Here is an 18,579-nt window from a genome sequence, read left to right on the forward strand (position 1 = left end):
CACAAATTTCATGATAAAGTGGTGCTTCATTCTAACTCCTATTCCATGATATCAACTTCCTATTATATTTTCAAGAAAGCAAATGAATTGAGACTAGACTACTTTACAATGCTAAGCTCTGGATCGATAGCACAGCGGTAGGGCGTTTGCCTTGCACGCAGCCAACATGGCTGACCCAAGTTCGATTCCTCCACCCCTCTCAGAGAGCCCAGCAAGCTACCGAAAGTATCTCGCCCGCACAGCAAAGCCTGGCAAACTCCCCGTAATGTATTTGATATACCAAATACAGTATGGAACTTAATAGTTTAAAAATATCTATTTTTTTAAAAAAAAAGCTTTTGTTTGGATCAGGTTGAATCTGGGTCATAGCCCGTACTGCTCAGGGAATATTCATGGGTCTGTGCTACGGATCACTGCTGAATGTGCTTAGGAGAACATACGTGATACTAAAGATCAAACTGAGGTCTGCTGTGCACAGGGCCAGTGCCTTACGAAATGTACTATCACTCTGTCCTAGGTCTCTTATTTTCAAGTGCAATATATACAGAAACTCTTTCAAATACAAAGAAAACCAAAAATCAACAACATCACATGGCAAACAGTAAGAACTACAACATTTACCTCCACTTCTAGCACAGGGCCTTGTCCATTATCCTTAGAATAGCCAGTAACAATGCCTTGCCTATTTCTGGTAGGTGCACTGTCGTGGAGAACTGATCCACAAAATTGAGTCAGGGGATTGGGAAGAGGGATTTTGGGGGTTTGGGAGAGAGGAAGAGGTTAATTTTTGAGAGAATGAGTAGTGTTATGTTGGAATTATGTTTATAAGAAACCATTATTAATCGAATTATAAATCATAGAATATATATGTTTTAGACGTTTGTCTGTCTCATTTTATTCTTTTAATTTGTTTTCTCTATATGTCCCATATGCATGAACTTGTATGATGCCTATCATTCTATGCCTGATTTATGTCACTAAACATAATACCCTCATGTTATCAATTTTTCTACAAATAATAACATTTCACATCATACAACTGAGTAGTATTTCATTGCTTTACCACCTTTCATTCTCAAAATTTGCGGTTTAAAAGAAACAAATATTGGTTTTAACAAAACTCTGGTTTTTTAAATTTTTAGTTCAATGAAGCAAAATAGATTTTTCAAACAACAATTAGAAACTTGTGACAGAGTTGTAGTGTGAAAAGTAATATATGTTCAAGAGAGAAGATTCATTTAACAAAGCAAGCAAAGAGACATAGAGAAAGGAAGCACAGTATTTCCTCAAGGGAGAACACAAGCTTGAGAACCAAGCCGACTCTAGTAGTTTAGGAATAAGAACTTGGAGTGGTATGAACTTAACTTGTGCACTTTAGGGGAGAACCTGAGTGAAACTATTAGAAGCAGTTTCAGGAGCATCATAGACTGGAGTCTGCAATTGGAGTGAGGAGGGTAGAGAGTTCTTTTGGAAGACCTGGACTTTGGAGAATAGTAATATTATACCATTAATGATAGTACCTTTCCGTGGGATTCCAAAAAAATTTTAAACTGTGTTGTCAGAAATGATAACATTCTTAGGTATTTGGATTTCCTGTGGAAACTACTGGAAAGTTGAGTTTATGCTCTGGTTGCCTCCGCCTGAAACAAGGTCAACAAGTCATGAATGAAAAATTGCAAGTTACAAGGATCAAGGATTCTGATCCCATTGGAAGACTAGCTTTTGGGTGTGCAGTTTTTACTGATGGACTGATGTAGATTGTGATCCAGGAATATGTAACAGAAAGGAGGTAGTGAAAGGTATCCTCAGAAGTTGAAGCCTCTGAGAAAGAATTCATTTATGCCAACTTATGGGTTATCAATGCTTGCTCATGGCTGCTACCATTATTACATGCAATTCAATGGTTCTGTGGTTTCAATTTATTGTGTCAATGTAAAGATGAAGTTTCTAAATGGAAGGTAAAAATCTGAGGCCCTCAAGATGATGAATTATGGGGAGGGGGGAGCTGGACCAATAGTACAGCAGGTAGGGCATTTGCCTTGCACACGGCCTACCCAGGTTAGATTCCCAGCATCCTGTATGGTCCCCCAAGCACCGTGAGGAGTAATTCCTGAGTGCAGAGCCAGGAGTAACCCCTGTGCATCGCCAGGTGTGACCCATAAATGCAAAAAAAAAAAAAAGATGATTCCTTACCTTTAGATACTTTGAAGTCAAGTAGAAACAGTCAGAAAGCTCCCCAGAAAATGCTTCTCCAGGGTCGAAAACATCATCACCTGTAGCGTGAGAGCATACAGAAAATAAGGTGTCCATTTTATGTCAAGTTAAAGCAAGTCAGACATGATCTTGGAAAGTTTGTCAAATGAGAGCATAGATATAGGAAGAATAAGGTGCCAGCTGAATCTTAGAGGTAAAATATACAAAGGTCAACAAGTAGGAGGTACAGTGGCGACCAGGTCTACTAAGAAAAGCATTTTTTAAAAAAGAAAATGCAATGAAACATCAAATAATACCTTTTTAAATGTTTAAGAACAGGGATATAACTCAGTGATAGAACATTTGCCTTCCATTGTATAATGATCTGCGTTTGATCCTTAGCACTGCAACGAGCATTATTTTTAATTTTTAATTTCTTTCTTTTTTGCTTGCTTGTTTGCTGTTTTGTTTTTTGGGTCTCACCTGGCAAAGTATAGGGGTTATTTTTAGCTTTTAAGAAAAGTTATAATTTTACATTTTTACCTGTGGTTTAAAAGGAAATCTAAAATATTTTAGAGTAAATATATGTGAAGAAGAATAAAAGTCACAGGAATTATTTAGTATATTTAATGATACAGCAGTCAGAATTTTGAGGTTAATTTTATGGGTATTGCATAAATAATTTTTCTCCATTATGTGGGCTGTCTTTTTATCATGGTCACCATTTTTTCTGAGTTGCAGAAATTTCTTAGTTTAATGTAGTATCATTTGTTTATATTCACTTCCTCTTCCTTGGTCAATGGTGTTTCAATCTAGAAGTTTCCCTTAGCTTTAATGTCCTGGAGGGATCTTCCCACATTTTTCTCCATATATCTTAAGAATTCAGGTATGATATTGAGGTCTTTAATTCATTTGATCTGACTTTGTTCCTGGCACTATAAATAGGTCTGACTTCATCTTTTTTGCACGTTACTGTCCAGTTTGCCCAGCACCAGTTGCTGAAGAGACTTCCTTGCTCAACTTCATAGTTCTTGAGCCTTTATGAATGATTAGGTAATAATAATCTGAGGGTCAGCGTCAGGATATTTGACGACATTCCATTGATCTGAGCCCTGTCTTTATCTGAATACCATGCTTTTTTGATTACTACGACTTTGTCCTAGGATTTGAAGTTGGGGAAGGTGATCCCATCTTCTTTTTCGAAAGATTGGTTTAGCTATTCATGGGAGTTTATTGTTGTTTATGAATTTCAAGAATTTTTAATCTGTTTCTTTGAAAAATGTTATTGGTATACTTATATGAAGCGCATTGAATCTTAATAGCGCTTTGGGGTGTATTGCTATTTTGACAGTGTTAATCCTCTCAATCCATGAGCATGGGATGTGATTCCATTTCCTCATATCCTCTTTTATTTCTTGAAGTGGTGTTTTGTAGGGTTTTTTTTTTTTTTGGTATAGATCCTTAACCTTCTTAGCTGTTTCTAATATACTTGATTTTCTGATGTATTATTGTGAATGGGATTGTTCTTCTCCTATCTCTTTTTTCTCTTTCATTATTAGTATACCGGAAAGCCATGGACTAATGGATATTGATTTAGCAAATAGTAAAAGCTTGAGTTTTTCCTTTTTTATCTGGATGCCCTTGATATCTTTTTCTTACCAAATCATATGGCAAGTACTTCAAGTACTATGTTGAATAGGAGTGGTGAGAGTGGGTAACTTGGTTTGTGCCTGATTGTATTTTGGGATTCTAGCTCATTGATTTCTGACCCAAGCCTTTAGTTGTTCCCCGTTGAGAATAATGCTGGCTGTGGGTTTGTGATAGTTTGCTTTGACTATATTGAGGAAAGTACTTTCAACTCCCATTTTGTTGAGAGTTTTTCATCATGAATGGGTGCTGGATCTCATCAAATGCTTTATCTACATCTATTGATATGATCATATGACTTTTATCTTTATTTTATTGAGATGGTGTATTCTGTTGATTGACTTGAGAATGTTAAGTCATCCTTGCATCCCAAGATAAACCTACTTGGTCATAGTGTGTGATCATTTGTTGAGTTTCTGGATTTTCTTTGCTGTTATTTTCTTAAGGATCTTTGCATCTGTATTTATCAAGGAAATATCTGTAATTATCTTTTTTTTTGTGGTTTCTCTGTCTGATCTGAGTACCAGGATGAACTTTGCCTCATAGTAACTGTTTGGTAGTATTTTTTTTTCTTCAACTTGCTGGAAAATCTTAAAAAATGTTGGCATCAGGTCCTCTTTAAAGGTTTGAAATATTTCATTAGTGAATCCATTTGGGCCTGGGCTCCTGTTTTAGGGGATGCTTTTTATTATCATTTCAATTTTCTTGGTAGTGATAAAGGTAAAAGGTAAAGGCCCTCCCTTTGTTCATCGATTTGCTCGAGCGGGCCCAGTAACGTCTCCATTGGAGACTTTTTTGTTACTGTGTTTGGCATATCAAATACTTCACGGGGAGCTTGCCAGGCTCTGCACTGCGGGAGAGATACTCTCTCGGTAGCTTGCCGGGCTCTCCGAGAGGGGCGGAGGAATTGAATTCGGGTCGGTCATGTTGGCTGCGTGCAAGGCAAACACCCTACCGCTGTGCTATCATATTCGAAATCTTCTTGGTTCAGCCTTGGGAGGTAATTGGAATCCAGTAATTTATCCATTTATTCAAGATTCTCTCATTTCCTGCTGTAAAGATTCTCAAAATAATCACTGATGATCCTCTGGATTTCTGTAGTTTCTATTATGATGTCCCCCTTTGCATTTCTGATTCGTTTATTAGGATTCGTTCTCTTTGTTTATTTGTGAGTCTTGCTTATGGTTTATTGATCTTATTTATTTTCTCAAAGAACCATGTCTTGCTTTTTGTTGGTCTTCTGGATTGTATTTTGGGATTCTAGCTCATTGATTTTTGCTCCAGGGTTTATTATTTCCTTCCTCCTGCCTAGCTTGGACTCCTTTAATAGGTCATTTTCCAAAATCTTGAACTGTAAGTTATTTTTGTAGGCCCTTTCTTTCTTCCTGATGAATTTCGCAGAGCTAAAAACGTTCCTCTTAACATTGCTTTTGCTGTGTCCCACAAGTTCTGGTAGCTCCTCATTCTCATTTGTTTCTGGAATCATTTTATTTCCTCTTTGATTTCTATTCTAAGCCAATGGTTGTTCACTACTTCCCTCAAATAAAATATTTTCTTGCTGAGTTTTTGTCTGTTTAATATATTGAGAAGTGAGAAAGTACTTTCATCTCCATCTAGTATTGTGTTGCTATCAATGTTTTTCTTTAAGTCTGTTAGAACTTGTTTTTACATATTTTGCTGGTCTGTCATTAGGAGCATATACATTGAGGAGGGTGAGTTTTTTCTGATGTACAGATATCATGATCATTAAGACATGACCTACACTGTCTCTTATAACCTTTAGCCTGAAGTCCATGTGGTCTGATACTAGTATGACCACTCCAGATATTTGGAGGTGTTCTTTTCTCGAAGAATTGTTTCCCAGCCTTTGAATTTGAGCCCATGTTTTCTTCGATTATTCAGATGTGTTTCTTGCAGGCAGCAGAATGTTGGGTTCAGTTTTCTAATTCATCCTGCCATCCTCTGCCTTTGAATTGCTGCATTTAGTCCATTGACATTGAGAGAGATCATTGTGATGGGGATTTGTGCTAACTTTATGTCGAAATTTGGAGTACTTGTGGGGCTTGTCTTAGATTAATGTAGCCCTGTTAATTCTTCTTGCAACAAAAATGTGGAACACTTTACAAGTTTGCATGTAATCTCTGTTCAAGGACCATGCTAATCTCTGTATCATTTCAATTTTAGTACATGTGTTGCCAAACTGAGTATAAGAGTTGTTTTTTTTCCCTGTTTTTCTCTTCTGATTTCTTTGAGTGTTGTCCTTACTCTCTCCTATGGCAGACGGTGATTCCTAATCAAGGTAGGTATTTCAAAGCAGCTTGAAGCTTTAGATTTAGAACCTTAATGTCCCAGAAGAAAAAGTATGGTTTTTACCATATTCTCTTTTATCATACCAAGGGCGTCAGCTGTGCAAATTATTTCTTTTGGAAGATGGTGAATCAGTCTTGTTTAATGCCCTTCCCTGAAACCTTCATTAAGACCATTAAAATAGAGCCTTTTGCTGTTCTCACCTCGGTCCCGTGTACATCTCCAGAAAAAGGTGGATGGCGTTGTCTGCACTTTGACCACCTTGAATGTAAGTAGGATTTTTCTCCTGAAGGAAGAGGTGAGAAGCATATTGATGATTTAATTCCACCTTATTACAAGTTCAACTTGAACGGAAGGTGAGATTCATGAGGCTCCTGCAAAGGACAGAAAAAAGGGTCTCAGTGAAGTTTAATGGCCAACAAACATTAACAAAACAGATGTCTCAAAGTAACCTGTGAGCATCTTCGTGTGCATAGTGAGTTTTTTATCTACTCATAGTGATTCTCAGTCATTCCACATGGGCAAAGCACACCTGTAATGAAAAATCGAGTTCTCTGAGCAGAGGGGGTTTTCTTTGGTCATTGAAGAAGTGTATAATAATTTATTGCTAAGCACATACAGCAGTTTGAATGATGTGTACTTTTCGATCTAAAATCAATTCCAAATACGTCTAAAACGACAGTCTCCTGACCCCGCATCTGGCTTTCCTCACTGAGGGCCCTTGGCCCTTGGTGGTGAGGTTTCCTCACCACCCCAAGCAGAGCTCCGGCAGCTGCAGAACTCTGCAACCAGCCATAGGTACGCTTTAGACCACTCTCCCCAAGCTTGAAGGAACCTCATGCATGAAGGAACTGGCAGAGGATCCCAGGTGTGCGGGACCCGGGGCGGAGACATCCAAGGCTGCTCGGATCAAGACTGGGACTCCTCATCCAGATCCCTCATCTTCCAGTAGCTAAGTGTTACACCCACGAACTGCCCTTGGAGCCATGTGGTCCCATGAATGGCCAAGATCCAGAGACTGGATCTTGTTGATAATTCAACAACTTTTTGTCCAGTTCTCTTTCTCGGAGAACCTGGCAGGTTACCGAGAGTATCTTGCCCACATGGCAGAGTCTGGCAAGCTCCCCGTGGTGAATTCTACATGCCAAAACCCACTAACAATAATGGATCTCATTTCCCTGACCATGAAAGAGCCTCCAATGTGGCACTTGCTAAAATCTCAGGGCTAGGACGAATGGAGATGTTACTGGTGCCTGCTCAAGGAAATCATTCTCTACCACCAATGAACCCAGCATTCCTCCCAACATGCCCCCCACCCTGCTTCTGTGCCAGGGCATTCTCTTTGGTTCTCTGGGGCCATGGACAAGCCAGAGAGCTGCTCATGGTGGGCAACTCATGGTCTTGGCGGGGCAGGAAGAATGGGCTGTTTCTACCCCCCACCCCCTATCCCACGAGGCTGTAGTAGCCCTGTCACCGCTAGCTCATACCTGGCTATCCAATAGTCTCTGAGGTGATTGCCATTGTGCTGCCAGGGGGGATGAAGGCAGAAGGGACAAACACCCTTTCCCACCTGGTGTAGAATGGTGACATAGCTTAATGCATAGTTCAGTCACATTTCGGCCAAAAGCTGCTGGGTTCCGAATTGGGTCCATCTGCCTCTGGGGCAATGGTGGTTCTGGAGAGCCACTTGTGGGGGTCAAATTGTGGACTCGGTGCGGGAGAAAGAATGGGTCTATGGTCTACTCTTGCATGAATCTCCCAACTCAACTGGGTCCTCCAAACACCCTTTACTTGGTATTCTGTTCTCTGTCTGAGCTGCCTTTACCCCCAGCATGAGATGCCGGCTTCCAAGGCCTGGAGCAAACCTCCTAGTCCTTATCACTCTATTCTTGGGGATTAATCTCCCATTCTGTTACTTTATATTCCACGATGAGTACAATCTTTCTATGTCTGTCCCTCGCTTTCTGACTCATTTCACTTTCTATCTTGATCCACTTTCATTCAAATTTTATGACTTCTTTTTTTCTAAAAGCTTCATAGTATGCCACTGTGTAGATAAATAAACTATCATTAACCAGTCACCTGTTCTTGGACACTAGGAATTTTTTTCCCCCAGATTATGGTTATTGTGAACAGTGCAGCAATGAACATACAAGTGCAGATGTCATTTCGGCTGTACTTTTTTGCCTCTCCAGGCTATCTTCACAGGAGTGATATTGCTGGGTTAAATGGGAGCTCAATTTCTAGTTTTCGGAGAACCATTCATACTGTTTTCCAAAATGGCTGAACCTGTCCGCATTCGCACCAGCAGTGAAGGAGAGTCCCTTTTTCCCCACATCCACGGCAACACCAGTAGCTTTTGTTCTTTTGGATGTGGGCCAGTTTCCGTGGTGTGAGGTGATAATCTCATTGTAGTTTTGACCTGCATTTCCCTGATGATTTGTGATGATGAGCATTTTTCATGTGCCTTTTGGCCATTCGGTATCTTCTTTGAGAAAGTTTCTGTTAATTTCATCACCCCATTTTCTGATGGCGTTGGACGATTTCTTCTTGTACAGTTCAACCAGTGCCTTGTATATATTTGATATGAACACCTTATTACATAGGTATTGGGTGAATATACTTTCCCATTCTGTAGATTGTCTTTGTATTCTGGTCACTGTTTCTTTTGAGGTGCAGAAGCTTCTTAATTTAAGATAGTCCCCTTTGTTTATCTGTGTTTCCAATTTTTTGGCAGTGGTGTGTTATCTTTGAAGATACCTTTAGCTTCAATGTTGTGGACGGTTTTGCTGACCTTGTCTTCAATGTACCTGATAAATTCTGTTCTGATGTTGAGGTCTTTGACCCATTTTCATATGACTTTTGTGCATGCAGTTAGGTAGAGGTCTGAGCCCATTTTTTTGCATGTAGCTGTCCAGTTTTTCCAGCACCATTTGCTAAAGAGGCATTTCTTGCTCCACTTCACATTTCCTGCTCCCTTATCAAAGATTATTTGAACATATATTTGAAGGTGTGTGTCAGTATATTCAATCCTGTTCCATTGGTAGGCGGCTCTTCCTTAGTTCCAGTACCATGCTGTTTTAACTATTATCGCTTTGTAGTAGAGTTTGAGGTTGGGGAAGGTGAGGCCTCCCATCGTCGTTTTCCCAAGAAATGCTTTAGATATTCGAGGGCGTTTGTTGTTACATATGAATTTCAGGAGCGCTTGATCAATTTCCTTTACGAATGTTATGTGTAACTTTATAGGGATCACATTGAATTTGTACAATGCTTTGGGGAGTATTGCCATTTTGACAATGTTATTTCTCCCAATCCATGAGCAGGAGGTGTTTTCATTTCCTCGTTTCCTCTTATTTCCTGTTGTATAGGTCCTTTCCCTCCTTAGTTAAGCTGATGCCGAGATGTTTGATTTTCTGAGGCATGATTGTGAATGGGATTGCTTTCTTCATGTCACTTTCTTCTCTCTCATTATTTGCATATAGAAAAGCCATAGACTTTTGGGTAATGATTTTATAGCCTGCAACTTTACTATATAAGTTTATTGTTTCTAGGAGTTTTTTGGTAGAGGTTTTAGAATTCTCTAAATATAATATCACATCTTCTGTGAATAGTGAGAGCCTGATTTCTACATTTCCTACATGAATGCCTTTAATATTTTTTTTATCTGACTGCTATTGCAAGTACTTCCAGTACTATATTCACAGAAGTGCCCAAAAGAATATTTTTCTTTTTGGGTTTCACCCAGCGATGCTCAGAAGTTACTCCTGGTTCATGCACTCTGAAATTTCTCCTGGCAGTACTCGAGGGACCATATGGGATGCTGGGAATCAAACCAAGGTTGGCTGCGTGCAAGGCAAACGCCCTATCCCCTGTGCTATTGCTCCAGCCCCAAAAATGAATTTTTACTTAACACTTTCTATCTGTAAATTTCTATGCTAAGAACAGTGGTATAAACGGTGATATCTGAGTAATTTAAAAGTAAACTATGAAGACAGATAATATAAAGAATTTCTTTGTATTAATTTCTAAAATGTGTAGCTTTTATTAAATATATTAAGAATGAATGAGAGGTCTTGATTATACCATGAATATTATTTCCCTGTTATAAGTTACCCTTCTAAAATGCAATAAAGTGACACATTTTGAAAATGTTTATTATTCATTAATTCAATGAATATTTGTTAGTCTGGGGGTTCAGTGCCTCCAAGAAGTCAACCTGAACCCTCAAGGTTAGTGCATCTACAGTCTGATGGTGCCTTCATGCTGCCTGATAACCCCAGATTTCCACTGTGCCTCTGGCTGGATCCCAACACCTCAGGAGTAGGTTTCCCGAGAAATTAAACTCCGAAAAGATATGTGGGAGCCATGTTCACAAACCACCCCTGGCTCAGCTAAACAAGCTAATGTATTGGTCTTGCTTCAGAGACCCATAAATAAATCCATCTCAGGATGGATTTCACTGAAATATAGGTAAAGGTAAAGGCCCTCCCATTGATCGTCGATTTGCTCAAGCGGGCCCAGTAACGTCTCCATTGGAGACTTTTGTTGTTACTGTGGGCTGGAGCGATAGCACAGCGGTAGGGCGTTCGCCTTACAAGCGGCCAACGTGGCCAACCCGAGTTCGATTCCTCCGCCCCTCTCGGAGAGCCCATTAAGCTATCGAGAGTATTCGATATGCCAAACACTGAAATATAACAGCCGAAAATTCGGATATGCGGGTTTTGTGACTGAAATCTCCAGGCTTTCTCTGAGTCAGGGTGGGCAGCCCACTCTCACTGCCCTGTACTTATGGAAGCCTCAACATAAGTGAGGCTCAAAGCGGCTCCAGCCTTAACTTCCTGATAAAAATACTAAATTCCAGGACTGAAGCAATAGCACAGTGGGTAGGGTGTTTACCTTGCATGCGGCCGGCCCGGGTTGGAATCCCAGCATGCAATATGGTCCCCTGAGGTCCACCAGGAGTAATTCCTTAGTGCAGAGCCAGGAGTAAGTCCTGAGCATTGCCGGGTGTGACCCCCCAATAAAAATACTAAATTCCTTGAACAAACATGATGAAATCTTAGTAACTGTACGAGAACCATAATGCACAAAATGAAAAGGAGACAGAGAGAAAGAATTAAAGAGCCTGCCATAGAGACAGGCTGGGAGTGGGGGTAGGGTGTTGGGGGATGTTGTAGGGAACCAGGGACATTGGTGGTTGGAAATGTACACTAGTGGAGGGAAGCATGTTGGATCGTTGTATGACTGGAAGCAAATTATGAATAGCTTTGCAATGGTCAATCTCACAGATATTCAATAAAAATTTAAAAATATATATCCTTCATTGGTATCTCAGACTACTGGTAGAACTTTAAAACCCAGCATATCCATTTTTGTTTTCTCAGTAGTAAAAAAACACGTTACTCACCTGTGTGCCAATAGCTTGAAGAATGCTAAATCCAAAGATATATCAATGACTGTCTTTGGCAAGAATACTGTAATTGCAGGTAAAGTTATGTTTTAGAATCAGTTCATGCACAAGAAATCAAGAGGAGCAAGTGGCAAAGAGCATCAATGTTGAATGGATAATGTTTGAGGAGCTTTCAAGGGAGACAGAAAGATTTGGCATGAGAAGAGGGAAGAAACAGAAGAGTGAAGTACTAATAAGTATCATGAGAAAAATGCAAGGGAGGACACTTCCTGGCAAGTGTCACACTCTGTTGAGCTTTTGGTGAGGATAAGTATTAGAAAGTATCTTTCCCATTTAGTGGTAAAAAGGTAACTTTGATGGGTGTATTTAAAATTTACTTTAACAATTAGAATTACTAAGAGATACACAATTACAAAGTTGCTCATAATTGAGTTTTAGTCATCTAATGTTCTAGAACCTTTCCAGTATATTGGGGGTATTTTTGAAGGAATATCCCTGGTGCGAAGACTTGGGCATCTGAATCTTAACACATTTCACCCAATATATGATCTGTACTCACATGATTTACACTGTCTCCCCTGATCTTTGATTTATGTTTTCATGCAATATTTCCTTGTGAACCTCACCTCAAGTGAGGGTCCCTATTTAAAACAAATACATATTTCTGGGGAATTATATATTTTTGGTTGCTGGGAGAGTCTCTAAAGCAATGCTCAGGAGGTGTGGGGGCCCCACAGACAATTCTCAGAAAACGTGGCCATGGTGTTTGGTATCCTCCGAGGCTATAGGCCTTTGATAATCTGGCAATCAGGTGGTGCTGGGAGTCAAATTTAGTGAATGTGAGACAAGTTCCATAAGCACTACACTATCTCCTGCGGCCCTGGGTATAAGATTGATGTCAGTATTCTGAGGTCCTCCCTTTTGTCAGAAAGCAGAAACTTGTGCAGGAGAAAGTGGAAGAGACCTTAGGGTTTAGCTAGGTTGACTGAGTAGATGGTGGTAGTATTAAGATTGGAACATAAAGTAAAAATAAAACAAGAGAAAGATCTAACAATAATAAAGAGGGCTTTAGTACTCAAAAAGTTTAGAAACAGGCACATGGCAAGTAGTTTTAAAAAGCATCCAGGAGATCATATAGTATTGTGAGTGAACCAATCTACTCTATGGATACATCTCATCCTTGAAATGGAAAAGGACAATGTATTACAGTTAAAAATTTACAAATAAGATATATACGTCTATTTCTGCTGTGTTCCTATGCTTTACCAAGTATTATTCTAATTTTATATTTACTTTAATGATTAAAACAGTATTTGCCAACATTAAACTTTTAATGAAATGTTTTATTAAAAATTTTTTAAAAAAATTTATTAAAAATGTTTTACTAAAATGTTATTTAAAAAAGAAACATATGGGCCAAAGAGGTAGTGCAGTATGCAGAGGGTTTTTACTTTGTATGCAGCTAATTTGAGTTCAATCCCCTGAACCCTGAGCTTGCCAGAAGTAATCTCTGGATAGAAAGTCAGAAGTGAGCCCGGAACTCATACGGGTGCGCTCCCTTCCCGAAAAAAAGGAAGAAAAGTAAAACATATAACTGATTCTTGAGTAGCATAGAGGTTAAGGGTGCTAATTCCTATATAATTTTTGAAAGCCCCAAATTTAATGTATAGTACGCTATTCACCAAGCCCCGCATCTTTTCCCCCTGAACTCGACACCCTCCACAGGGGGACACCTTCTCCAGACACCTAGAGCAGCTCCATGGGACTGTCCATCACCTAATCAGCCCCTCCCCTCCAGGTGGGTAGGGGGAGCATAAGCCAGCTTCACTGCTCCTCACGCCCAGCCCTGCGCATTTTCCTGCAGAACTGGACACCCTCCATCAGGGGACACCTGCAGCAGCTCCATGGGATTTTCCATCGCCCCTCCTACATTCCAGGATCCTGGGTGGGAGTGAACCTGCGATCAGACAGGGGCATGCCCGCCATGTAGCGGGAGTGGCCTCCCAGAAGTGGGCGTGGCCACCTCCTGGGTGGGCAGCCACAGTTATATTTCCCAATCTGGGCACTCAGGACTTTCATCCCTCACTTTGACGCCTAGTACTGGCTAAGAATATCTGACCACCTCTACTAGAATAAAACAACATCCCACTTGCCTACTTCATTTCTAATAAAAGACCAGTATGAAATGTGATGTACAAGCACAAATGTAAAAAGTACCTCCTCCAAAGCTTCACTCAATGTCAGTTTTAAAACAAAGAATAAGACCTGATTGAGAAGAAGGTCGGAATCTAGAATGGGAGAAGGTTGGCTACCATCGATAAACCTTATCCAAAATCCTTTCCCATGATAAGAGGGAACAGTACCTGTGATTTCAGGAGTCTACCTCTAGGTTACCATAACAACATGAAGAAACAGCGCAAATCTCTACCACAAGGAGAATATGAAGAAAAGAATCCCGAATCCTTAACCGAGGTTGTCCACAATTGCGCTCTCTTTGATAAGGAATTCCAGTATAAAATGCGGAGGGTGTTCAAGGATCTACTCAAAGAATCAATGGAAGAGATATCCAAAGACTAAAAGAAGAAATGAAAGAAACAATGGAACAGATAGTCAAGAAAATACAGGAAGAAAAGAGAACAGAATTTAAAAAAAGCTACAAAAAGGAGAGTCACAAATAAAGGATTCAGTGGATGAAATTAAAAAGACAGTAAGTGCCCTTAACAATAGGACAAGTGCAGCTGAAGAGAGGATCAGCAAGCTTGAAGATGAGCAACAGAAATCCGATCGGGAACAACAAGCAATAGGTAAAGACCTCAAAATGGCTCTTAGGAGAATCAAAGACCTAGGGGATGACGCCAAGAGGAACAACATTAGAATCATTGGAGTACCAGAAGGACAGGGAGAAAACTCCAATGAAAAAAGCTAGATTCAAAGAAATCATTGCTGAAAAGTCCCCAGAGTTAAGGAAAGCAGACATCCAGATCAAACGAGCCAGAAGGGTACCAGCTAAAGGAGACCCCAGAAAAAACACTCCAAGGCATATCATAGTCAGAACGATGGATGCTGTGGACAGAGACACAATATTACAAGCAGCAAGGTCAAAGAAGGAAATTACATACAAAGGAGCACCCATTAGATTCACAGCTGACCTATCAGTGGAAACACTCTAAGCCCGAAGGAAATGGTGGGATATAGTGAAAAAATTCAATGAAATGAACGCCTCACCGAGAATACTCTATCCAACTAAACTCTTACTCAAATTCGATGGAACAATACACCACTTTTTAGATAAACACAAGCTCAGGAACTTCATACACTCCAAACCAAATCTAAAAGTAGGACTAAAGGGGCTCCTGTAAGATAAGGAAAACACGTGTAAACACAATCAACTCCTACAGGAAGATGGCACAAAACCCCATGACAATAATCTCCCTTAATGTCAATGGTCTAAATGCAACAACCAAGAGACACAGAGTGGAAAAATCAATCCAGAAACAGAACCCAACATTCTGCTGTCTACAAGAAACTCATCTGAACAATCAGATCAAACACAGACTCAAAGTGAAAGGATGGAAAACAATCCAGCAAACAAACAGTTCCCTCACAAAAGCTGGGGTGGCCACACTAGTATCCGACAACATTAATTTCAGGCTGAAAAAGATTAGAAGGGACAGCGAAGGCCACTTTCTCTTCATCAAGTGATACATACAACAGGAAGAAATCATACTCTTAAATGTATACGTACCTAATGAAGGAACAGCTAGATATTTAAAACAACTGCTAACAAAATTTAAAGAGGACAGTGCTAGCAACACAATAGTAGATGGAGACTTCAACATCGTCTTATCACCTCTGGATAGATCAACAAGAATAAAACTCAGCAAGTTAAAATTGGCTTTGAATGAAGAAATAGAAGAGAAAGGACTTATAGACCTATAGAGGGCTTTACATCCCCCAAAAAGAGAATACACATTCTTCTCCAGTGCCCATGGAACATTTTCCAAAATATACTATGTGCTAGGCCACAAAACATACCTCAATAGAATCAGGAAGATAGAAAGAGTATCAACAATCTTTTCAGACCATGATGCACTGAGGATAGATGTGTATCACACACAGACACGAACACCTGAAAACTAAACATGTCACTGCTGAACAATGAGTGGGTCAGGAAGCACGTCTAGGAAGAAATCAAAAGATACCTAGAAACAAATGAGAATGAAGACACGAACTACCAGAACTTATGGGATGCAGCTAAAGCCCTATTAAGGGGAAAATTTATAGCTCTGTAAGCATATCTAAGGACGGAAGAAAGGATGCACATAAGCAACTTGACTTCATAGCTCAAGATCTTAGAAAAGGATCAAGAGTAGGAGCCTAAATCGGGCAGAAGGAAAGAGATCATAAAACTTAGAGCAGAAATCAATACATGGAAACCTAAGAAACAATCCGAAAGATCAATGAAACCAAGAGCTGGCTCTTCGAGAAAATAAACAAGATAGATAAACCACTAGCAACACTCACAAAGAAACACAGAGAGAGAACACTAATAAACCGAAGCAGAAATAAAAATGGCGATATCACAACGGAAACCAAAGAAAGTCAAAAGATCATCAGAGTCTACTTTGAAAGTCTGTATGCCAAGAAAAAAGAGAAGTTAGAAGAAATGGACAAATTCCTGGATTCCTATAATCTCCCAAAGCTGAGTCAAGAAGATATAGAATACCTGAATACACCTAGTCACATCAAGGAAATAGAAACTGTAATTAAAATTCTTCCCCAAAACAAAACCCCAGGTCCAGATGGATTCACTACCAAATTTTTCCAAACATCTTAAGAGGATCTACTGCCAGTCCTTCTCAAACTTTTCCAGGAAATTGAAAAAACAGATACTCTCCCAAACAGTTTCTATGAAGCCCATATCTCTCTAATACAAAAGGGAAACAAAGACACCATGAGAAAAGAAAACTACAGGCCGATATCACTGATGAACATGGATGAGAAGATTCTGAACAAAATACTAGTAAATAGAATTCAACAACTCATCAAAAAGATCATACACCATGACCAAGTGGGATTCATCCCGGGGATGCAAGGATGGTTTAACAATCGGAAATCAATCAACATAATCCATCACATCAACAAAACAAAAGATAAAAATCATGTGATCATATCAATAGATGTAGAGAAAGCAATTGACAAGATCCAGCATTTTTTTTGAAGAAAACCCTCGCCAAATTTGGGATAGAGGGAATTTTCCCCAATATAGTTAAAGCCAGCTACCACAAGCATACAGCAAGCATAATTCTTAATGGGGAAAAACTGAGAGCATTCCCCCTAAGATCAGGAACGAGATAAGTATTCCCACTCTCTCAACTGCTGTTCAACATAATACTGGAAATACTAGCAATAGCAAGTAGGCAAGAAAAAAAGATTAAGTCCATCCAAATAGGAAAGGAAGAAATCAAGTTCTCACTATTTGCAAGTGATATGATACTATACTTAGAGTACCCTAAAAACTCTACCAAGAAACTCCTAGAAATGATAAACTCGATAGGAAATTTACAGGTATAAAATAAATACCCAAAAGTCCATGGCTTTATTATGCACAAATAGTGAAAGTGAAGAAAATGACAAGATGAAAACAATCCCATTACAATTGTATGCCAGAAAATCAACTACCTAGGAATTTAGTTTAACTAAGGAAGTAAAGGAACTATATAAAGAAAACTACAAAACGCTCCTTCTTTAAAATAAAAGAGGACACGAGGAAATGGAAAAATATCCCCTATTCATGAATCAGGAGAATTAATATTGTCAAAATGGCAATACATCCCCAAGCACTGTACAAATTCAATGCAATCCTTATTAGGATACCCATGACATTCTTCAAAGAATTGGAGCAAACACTCCTGAAATTTATATGGAACAATAAGCCCCCAGGAATAATTAAAGCAATTCTAGGGAAAAAGAAAATGTGAGGAATTAACCTCCCGAACCTCAAACTCTACTACAAGTAGTAATAATTAAAACAGCATTATACTGGAACAAAGGCAGAGCTGCAGACCTATGGAACAGGGTTGAATATACTGACATCTCCCCTCAAACATATGACCATCTAATCTTTGAGAAAGGGGCAAGAAATGTGAAGTGGAGTACGGAAAGTCTTTTTAACAAATGGTGCTTGCAAAACTGGACGACTACATGCAAACTACTGGGCTTCGATCCCTGCCTAACACAATGTAAAAAGTAAGATCAAAATGGATCAAAGACCTAAACATCATACCGGAACCCATAAGGTACATTGAAGACAAAGTTGGCAAAACCCTCCATGACATTGAAGTTAATGGTATCTTCAAGGATGTCATGTCATTGGCCAAGCAAGTGAAAACAGAGATAGACGAATGGGAATATTTAAACTAAGAAGCTTCTGCACCTTAAAAGAAACAATGACTAAAATACAGAGAGAGTCTACAGAATGGGAAAGGATATTCTCCAAATACACATCTGAAAAAGGGGGTGATATCAAGTATATACAAAGTACTGGTTGAACTCCACAAGAAGAAAACATCCAACCCCATCAAAAAGTGGGGCAACGAAATGAACAGACTTTCTCAAAGAAGAAATCCGAATGCCAAAAGACACATGAGAATATGCTCTACATCATTAATCATCAGGGAGATGCGGATCAAAACAACAATGAGATATCATTTCACACCACAGACACTGGCCAACATTCAAAAAAACAAAAGCAACCTGTGTTGACAGGATGTGGCTCATGGTAATGCCGACTGGCTCAACCCTTTCGGAAAACAGTATGGATGATTCTCAAAAAATTAGAAATTCAGCTCCTATTTGACCCAGCAATACCACTCCTGGGAATATACCTCGGAGAACCAAAAAAGTAGAGTCGAAATGACACCTGCACTTATTTCTTCATTGGAGTACTATTTACAACAGGTAGAAAATGGAAAAAAACCGAATGCCTGCGAACAGATGACTGGTTACAGAAACTTTGGTAC

The 18,579-nt window shown here is 39.4% G+C and overlaps 1 pseudogene; it reads right to left on the reverse strand.

The window, feature by feature from the left end:
• Positions 1 to 5,944: 5,944 nt before the first annotated feature.
• On the reverse strand, positions 5,945 to 6,041 carry LOC130033763 (uncharacterized; annotated as a pseudogene).
• Between the last annotated feature and the right edge of the window lie 12,538 nt (positions 6,042 to 18,579).

The sequence above is a fragment of the Sorex fumeus genome, unplaced genomic scaffold (assembly GCF_029834395.1).
Source record: "Sorex fumeus unplaced genomic scaffold, SorFum_2.1 ptg000054l, whole genome shotgun sequence".
Taxonomy (NCBI): Eukaryota; Metazoa; Chordata; class Mammalia; order Eulipotyphla; family Soricidae; genus Sorex; species Sorex fumeus.